The sequence below is a fragment of the Bos mutus genome, chromosome 7, assembly GCF_027580195.1.
Source record: "Bos mutus isolate GX-2022 chromosome 7, NWIPB_WYAK_1.1, whole genome shotgun sequence".
Taxonomy (NCBI): domain Eukaryota; kingdom Metazoa; phylum Chordata; class Mammalia; order Artiodactyla; family Bovidae; genus Bos; species Bos mutus.
Window position 1 is genome coordinate 71,815,375 of NC_091623.1, and position 8,264 is coordinate 71,823,638.

General features: G+C 37.2%; 1 long non-coding RNA gene across 1 annotated transcript in view; it reads left to right on the forward strand.

Moving 5' to 3' along the window:
- The window catches only part of LOC138988640 (uncharacterized), an 86,059-nt gene extending 78,801 nt beyond the window's left edge, over positions 1 to 7,258 (forward strand). Inside the window, exon 4 of the long non-coding RNA XR_011464911.1 lies at positions 7,123 to 7,258. This is a non-coding gene — a long non-coding RNA (uncharacterized lncRNA). The remainder of the gene's footprint in view (positions 1 to 7,122) is intronic.
- Positions 7,259 to 8,264: the final 1,006 nt, after the last annotated feature.

Here is an 8,264-nt window from a genome sequence, read left to right on the forward strand (position 1 = left end):
AAAGGTAATATTGAGTCCAGAGGCAGCAGGAAATGATGGGCCGTTTGTTCAAGATGCCATCACCTCGTAATGAAATCAACTGCATATCTTTTCTCTTGAGATTCTGAGCTTAATTCCAGAGAGAGTTAAGTTCCTTAGAGTAATTGTGTATGTTTGAATGGTCTAGATTAATCTATGTTTTCCCCTTCCATTTGGGCCCCTTAATTGGTGTCCCACAGTCAGTGGGAACAGAGTAAACATCCAAACAAAATGATAGTACTACACACAGAAGTTGTCATGGAGATTGGGTGAGCTATTCCAATACTATCAACTGTACTCAGCCTCTCTTTTTGTGTATGGTCTAAGTTATTTTCTCCACACTGGCTGATACTATTTGGGTCCAGTATGCATCAAGATTAAGCCCTTTCAATGTATGACAATACTAGAAACTAGAGTTGCATTTTCCTTTATGGGGCTTCTTGAAGGATTCTCTTAAATGTTGGTCATCTAGGTTGCTTCCATGTCCTGGTTACTGTAAATAGGGCTACAATGAACATTGGGGTATGTGCAAATTATGGTTTTTTTAGGGTATACACCCATGAGTGACATTTCTGGGTCATATGGTTGTTTAATTTTTAGAGTTTTAAGGAATCTCCATACTGTTCTCCATAGTGGTTGTGTCAATTTACATTCCCACACTACTGTTAAGAAAGTTCCTTTTTATTCACACCCTCTCCAGAATTTATTATCTGTACATTTTTTGATGATGGCCATTCTGACCAGTGTGAGGTAAAATAGATAGCTAGTGAGATGCTGTTATATAGCACAGGGAACTCAGATCGGTGCTCTGTGATGACATAGAGGGGTGGGAGGGAGGTATATGTATCAGATCAGATCAGTCGCTCAGTCATGTCCGACTCTGCGACACCATGAATTGCAGCATGCCAGGCCTCCCTGTCCATCACCAACTCCCGGAGTTCACTGTGACTCACATCCATCGAGTCAGTGATGCCATCCAGCCATCTCATCCTCTGTCGTCCCCTTCTCCTCTTGCCCCCAATCCCTCCCAGCATAGAGTCTTTTCCAATGAGTCAACTCTTCACATGAGGTGGCCAAAGTACTGGAGTTTCAGCTTTAGCATCATTCCTTCCAAAGAACATCCAGGGCTGATCTCCTTCAGAATGGACTGGTTGGATCTCCTTGCAGTCCAAGGGACTCTCAAGAGTCTTCTCCAACACCACAGTTCAAAAGCATCAATTCTTCGGCGCTCAGCCTTCTTCACAGTCCAACTCTTACATCCATACATGACCACAGGAAAAACCATAGCCTTGACTAGACAAACCTTTGTTGGCAAAGTAATGTCTCTGCTTTTTAATATGCTATCTAGGTTGGTCATAACTTTCCTTCCAAGGAGTAAGCGTCTTTTAATTTCATGGCTGCAGTCACCATCTGTAGTGATTTTGGAGCCCAGAAAAATAAAGTCTGACACTTTTCCCACAGTTTCCCCATCTATAATCTAATTCATGTGGTTCTACAGAAGAAGCTAGCACAGCATTGTAAAGCAATTATATTCCATTAAAAATTATAAATTTCTTCAAAAAAATAAACAATGTTTGGTCAGACTTGGGTTGTTTGCCTAATGGAATTAGAATCCAAAAGTCTGTAGTCAAGGGACCACATTTACTTTACTTCTGTTAGACTTGAGAGGAATAACAAGATACGATATCATAACTATAACTAATTCTGGTAAAATCTACTGAAGCTTGAAAATGAAAAAAGTAATTTGAATACAAATTACATCTGTGCCTGTTGTAGTTTAATATATTTTGCAACTGTTAATTATGTAATTAATAAGATTTGATGTTTCTTATTATTGACTTGAGATTCAATACATATTTAAAAAAATTCTTTCTCTTAAAACAATACTGTAACATTTTAAATGTATGTAGTCCTTGTTTTTTTTTTTTTTTTTAATGTTGTTTCTAAATACCTGTCCTTAAAACATTTCTCTCTTTCCAATTGATCAGCCATGAATTTTATTGTTTTGCTTCACTTGAACAAAAGCTGAGTGGTCAACATATTAAGACAAGATGATATTTAAAGCTATTTTCAGTTAAAATATCTGTAGTCAGTGATTCTTTGACACTTCATTATATTGCTGGGCTTTATCTTTTCCTCTTGTGATGAGCATCTTCATACATATAAAAGAGTGCTTAGTTCAATAAATTATAGCCAATTTTGTCTCCTAATTTTGTTCGACTGTGATGCTCAGTATGTCAAAGTGGCTAACTTTAGCATTATGTCAACCAGACACTTTTGCAGAGAACTTTCCTCTTTTGATTACTCTCTAATTATTGGGTTGGCCAAAAGGTTCATTCAGTTTTTTTTTCTAGATAGCTCTAGTAGTGATTAGATGTCCAACTGAACTTATTCAAAACAATTTTGTATTGTGACAGCTGTCAAATCAGCATGCAAAAACAAATTGGTGAATTTGTATGTAGCCATTTTGATATTGAAGATGGAAGAAAAAAGCAACATTTTTGGCTTATGCTTTATTATTTTAAGAAAGGCAAAAACACAGCTGAAGCACAAAAGAGATTTGTGCAGTGTGTGGAAAATGTGCTGTGACTGATCAAATGTGTCAAAAGTGGTTTGCAAAATTTCATACTGGAGATTTCTCACTGGATAATGCTCCATGGTCTAGTAGGCCAGTTGAAGTTGATAGCGATCAAATTGAGACATTAATTGAGAACAATCAGTGTTCCATGGGAGATAACCAACACACTCAAAATATCCAAATCAAATGTTTATAATCATTTGCACCAGCTTGGTTATGTTAATTGCTTTGATGTTTGGGTTCCACATAAATTAAGTGAAAAAAAAAAACCCCTTTTGACCATATTCCCACGTTATTCTCTAATTAAACATAATGAAAATGTTCTGCTTTTAAAACAAATGGTGACAGGCAATGAAAAGTGGATACTGTACATTAATGTGGAGTGGAAGAGATTGTGGGGCAAGTAAAATGAAGCACCACCAACCACACCAAAGGCCAGTCTTCATCCAAAGGAAGTGATGTTGTGTATATGGTAGGATTGGAAGGGTGTGCCTATAATGGGCTCCTTCTGGAAAACCAAAGCATAAATTCCAACAAGTCCTGTTCCTAATTAGATCAACTGAAAGCAGCACTTGATGAAAAGCATCCATAATTAGTCAACAGAAAACGCATTGTCTCCCATCAGGACAATGCAAGACCACATGTTTCTTTGATGACCAGGCAAAAACTGTTAAGCTTGGCTGGGAAGTTCTGATTCATCCACTGTATTCACCAGACACTGGACCATCAGATATCCATTTATTTCTGTCTTTACAAAATTCTCTTAATGGAAAACATTTCAATTTCCTGGAAGACTGTAAAAGGCATCTGAAATGTACTTTGCTCAAAAAGAAAAAGCTTTGGGAAGATGGAGTCCTGAAATTAGCTGAAAAATGGAAAAACGTAGTGGAACAAAATGGTGAATACATTGTTCAATAAAGTTCTTGGTGAAAATGAAAAAAAAATATGTCTTTTATTTTAACTTAAAAACCAAAGGAAGCTTTTGGCCAACCCAGTACATACTGTCACTCAACCAATTTCTAGATATCAATGCATGTACTCTGTCACCAGGAAAAGGTATATCAGGTGGATGAACAACTCAATATAACACATAACCAGGACTGGAGAAAAAACAACTTAGACTTGCTTTTTTTCCCTCTAACAATAGTCTTGTAATATTATCTCAGTTGTAGTACACAAGTGAAATGGTAGCATTGTCAATTTATAAGAAACTCAATTAAAAAGTAAATGATAAGATATTTTCAATTTATTTCTTTGATTGTAACTACTATTTATAGCAATAGTAGTTACATCATCTGGCACTCTTAACTAGAACTTAGCTTTCTGTGCAACACATTTCAGAAATATTTCATGAAAACAAGAAAAGCTATCATATTGTCTTGGGTTAAAAACAGTGTACAAGTTGTAGGGAGGTGGGAGGTGAAAGACTCTCCTGATATTAAATATAATAACATTTATCACTGCACTTCTTAGAAAGCAATGGAACATTTTTAATCTGTGCTCAGCTCCATTGATTTCAATGAATTCTTACCATAAACGCACTGGATCAATCTGGACTCAACTGAAAGCAATAATGTAATATGCGAAATAGTTCTCCCAGTTCTTTGCTGTCAGTGAATCAGCTCATGGTAGAAAACACTATTGATTTCATTTGAAAAGTTGTTAAATATATAGTATGAGTATATAAAAGTATAATTTAAAAAATATTATAACCAAGCCTCAAAAATGCTAATATTTGAAATTATGAAAATATATATTAGGAATTACCTTAAAATATAGCATATTGAAACACATGACTCTTTTCTATGAGATGTATGATAGGCACATTTTGTTACAGGAAGAAAGAAATCTAAGATTGGCATGAAAGCAATAGATTAACAGAAAGTCCTTATGAAATCCACAAATCTATATTAAATACCTATTATAGCTCAGCATAATGCTAACATGGTAGGATAATGATTTTCAAAGGGTAGAGATGGGGACATAACAGAATATGTCATGGAATTTTGAATTAAATACACCTATTTTTGAAAAGAATTTGAAACTATATCCCTGTACTATATATACCTTCAATATTTTTGAGTGTGAATAATGTGATCCAATTGTTATTGAGAAAAACATGAAATGAAAGGTAATTCAAATGAGTTCAAATATTATGTATGCAATAAATCCTCTAGCGTAAATATGAAAAAAGATGTTTATATTTCTGTGAACATAAAAAAAATCAGGTTTTTTCCATACAGGGTAAATGCTGAACTTATATATAAGGGCTCTGAATTTGATGGAATCCTAGGTTTTTTGTTGCTTGGACTAGCTGTGAAAAGAAGAGAAGCAAAAAGCAAAGGAGAAAAGGAAAGATATAAACATCTGAATGCAGAGTTCCAAAGAATAGCAAGAAGAGATAAGAAAGCCTTCTTCAGCGATCAATGCAAAGAAATAGAGGAAAACAACAGAATGGGAAAGACTAGGGATCTCTTCAAGAAAATCAGAGATACCAAAGGAACATTTCATAGAAAGATGGGCTCGATAAAGGACAGAAATGGTATGGACCTAACAGAAGCAGAAGATATTAAGAAGAGAAGGCAAGAATACACAGAAGAACTGTACAAAAAAGATCTTCACGACCCAGATAATCACGATGGTGTGATCACTGACCTAGAGCCAGACATCCTGGAATGTGAAGTCAAGTGGGCCTTAGAAAGCATCACTACAAACAAAGCTAGTGGAGGTGATGGAATTCCAGTTGAGCTATTCCAAATCCTGAAAGATGATGCTGTGAAAGTGTTGCACTCAATATGCCAGCAAATTTGGAAAACTCAGCAGTGGCCACAGGACTGGAAAAGGTCAGTTTTCATTCCAATCCCAAAGAAAGGCAATGCCAAAGAATGCTCAAACTACCGCACAATGGCACTCATCTCACATGCTAGTAAAGCAATGCTCAAAATTCTCCAAGTCAAGCTTCAGCAATATGTGAACCGTGAACTTCCAGATGTTCAAGCTGGTTTTAGAAAAGGCAGAGGAACCAGAGATCAAATTGCCAACAACCACTGGATCATGGAAAAAGCAAGAGAGTTCCAGAAAACCATCTATTTCTACTTTATTGACTATGCCAAAGCCTTTGACTGTGTGGATCACAATCAACTGTGGAAAGTTCTTCAAAAGATGGGAATACCAGACCACCTGATCTGCCTATTGAGAAATTTGTATGCAGGTCAGGAAGTAACAGTTAGAACTGGACATGGAACAACAGACTGGTTCCAAATAGGAAAAGGAGTTCGTCAAGGCTATATATTGTCCCCCTGTTTATTTAACTTATATGCAGAGTACATCATGAGAAACGCTGGACTGGAAGAAACACAAGCTGGATTCAAGATTGCCGGGAGAAATATCAATCGCCTCAGATATGCAGATGACACCACCCTTATGGCAGAAAGTGAAGAGGAACTAAAAAGCGTCTTGATGAAAGTGAAAGTGGAGAGTGAAAAAGTTGGCTTAAAGCTCAACATTCAGAAAATGACGATCATGGCATCCGGTCCCATTACTTCATGGGAAATAGATGGGGAAACAGTGGAAACAGTGCCAGACTTTATTTTTCTGGGCTCCAAAATCACTGCAGATGGTGACTGCAGCCATGAAATTAAAAGACACTTACTCCTTGGAAGGAAAGTTATGACCAACCTAGATAGCATATTCAAAAGCAGAGATATTTGCCAACAAAGGTCTGTCTAGTCAAGCTATGGTTTTTCCCGTGGTCATGTATGGATGTGAGAGTTGGACTGTGAAGAAGGCTGAGCGCCGAAGAATTGATGCTTTTGAACTGTGGTGTTGGAGAAGACTCTTGAGAGTCCCTTGGACTGCAAGGAGATCCAACCAGTCCATTCTGAAGGAGATCAGCCCTGGGATTTCTTTGGAAGGAATGATGCTAAAGCTGAAACTCCAGTACTTTGGCCACCTCATGTGAAGAGTTGACTCTTTGGAAAAGACTCTATGCTGGGAGGGATTGGGGGCAAGAGGAGAAGGGGACGACAGAAGATGAGATGGCTGGATGGCATCACTGACTTGATGGATGTGAGTCTGAGTGAACTCCGGGAGTTGGTGATGGACAGGGAGGCCTGGCGTGCTGCAATTCATGGGGTCGCAAAGAGTCGGACACGACTGAACGACTGATCTGATCTGATCTGGACTATCTTGATTTGTCCCCAACTTTTAAATTCAGAATAAAATCTAGTATAAGATGGCCTAGTGCAGTCATTATTAATCCTGATTGATAAGGTAGAATTAAGAGAAATATTGAGAATTGAGCGCTGACCCAGAAAGGAAGTTCAGAAACTAATTTAGAAAAGAAAATAAAGGATGATGAGTGCCTTATTGACTACTTCCTGAGATGTCTTTTTGTCCATTTGTTAAATGCTTTTGTTTTAGTTAACTGCATTTTTAGTTCAATAAGTTAATAGTCACATATGTTGCTACAAACAACGCTTTATCAAATTTCCAAAATAGCCAATTGGCATTTTTGCTTTTTAAAGGATTGCACAACAGCAATAAGAGAGACCAAGGGCTTTTCTCTGGTTCCATCACCAAGACATCTGATCACCTTTGTAACTAAACTATTTGAACCGTCTGCAGTTTGTTGAACCTTGACCCTACATTAACTGAAGCAGCTTCAAATCCATTACAGGAAAGGTAAGTCACCTTTGTAAGTCAAAGATTATAATTAATTATTTTCATTATAGACTAATGATCTGTGGAGATTTAAGGCTTTCCAAGAGTTGAAGGTACTGTTTTCTGTACTGTGGTGCAGGAGGGAAATTACAAATTGTTTTAAAACTTCAGCCATTTAGAGGAAATCAATTCAGACTCCATCAAAGTAGCATTTTGGACCAGATATTCTGTGGCCATTAGTGCAGAACAGCATTATTTCTTTTACAAATATTGTGAATGATGGATATGCTCTGGCTTATTTTCAAGTTTGGGGAAAGGTCAAATTAAATAGTATTCGTTTATAATAATTCTGATAAACTTTCATTTTTTGCCATATCCCACTTGACACAATTCAATCACTGTGGTAAATGCTTTACACACTTTAAAGTAACACTCTTCAGAACCCTTTCAAGAAAATGAGAAAACAGAGAGAGCTCTATAATTTACCCAAAGCAACACAACTGGTAAGTAAAGAAGTCAGATTTCAAACTCAGACCTGAATTTTAAATCCCTTCACCATTAAGCAGGTGTAATTGCTTTCCCCAAGTCACATGGCTGATGTGTTAGCCAAGATGGTTTATATAAGTTTTTTTTAGACCCTGCCCAAAAAAACCTTATGGAAAGGAAAAAAGAAAATATGTTGGGAGAGTGTAGGGGTGATCAACGTCATTTTTTAAAGTGCTAAAGAAACCAGCTGTCAGGGTCAGGGCTTGAAAACAAGAATAAATTGGACCCATTACTCTTTTCACTTCCTATATTATGGTGGACAAAGAAATTTGGGGCTTCCCTGGTGGCTCAGTGGTAAAGAATCTGCCTGATGATGCAGGAGACATGGATTCAACCCCTAGGTCAGGAGATCCCCTAGAGAAGGAAATGGCAACCCTCTCCAGTATTCTTGCCTGGAGATCCCCATGGACAGAGGAGCCTGGAGGGCTATAGTCCAGGGGATCACAAAAGAGTCAGACAT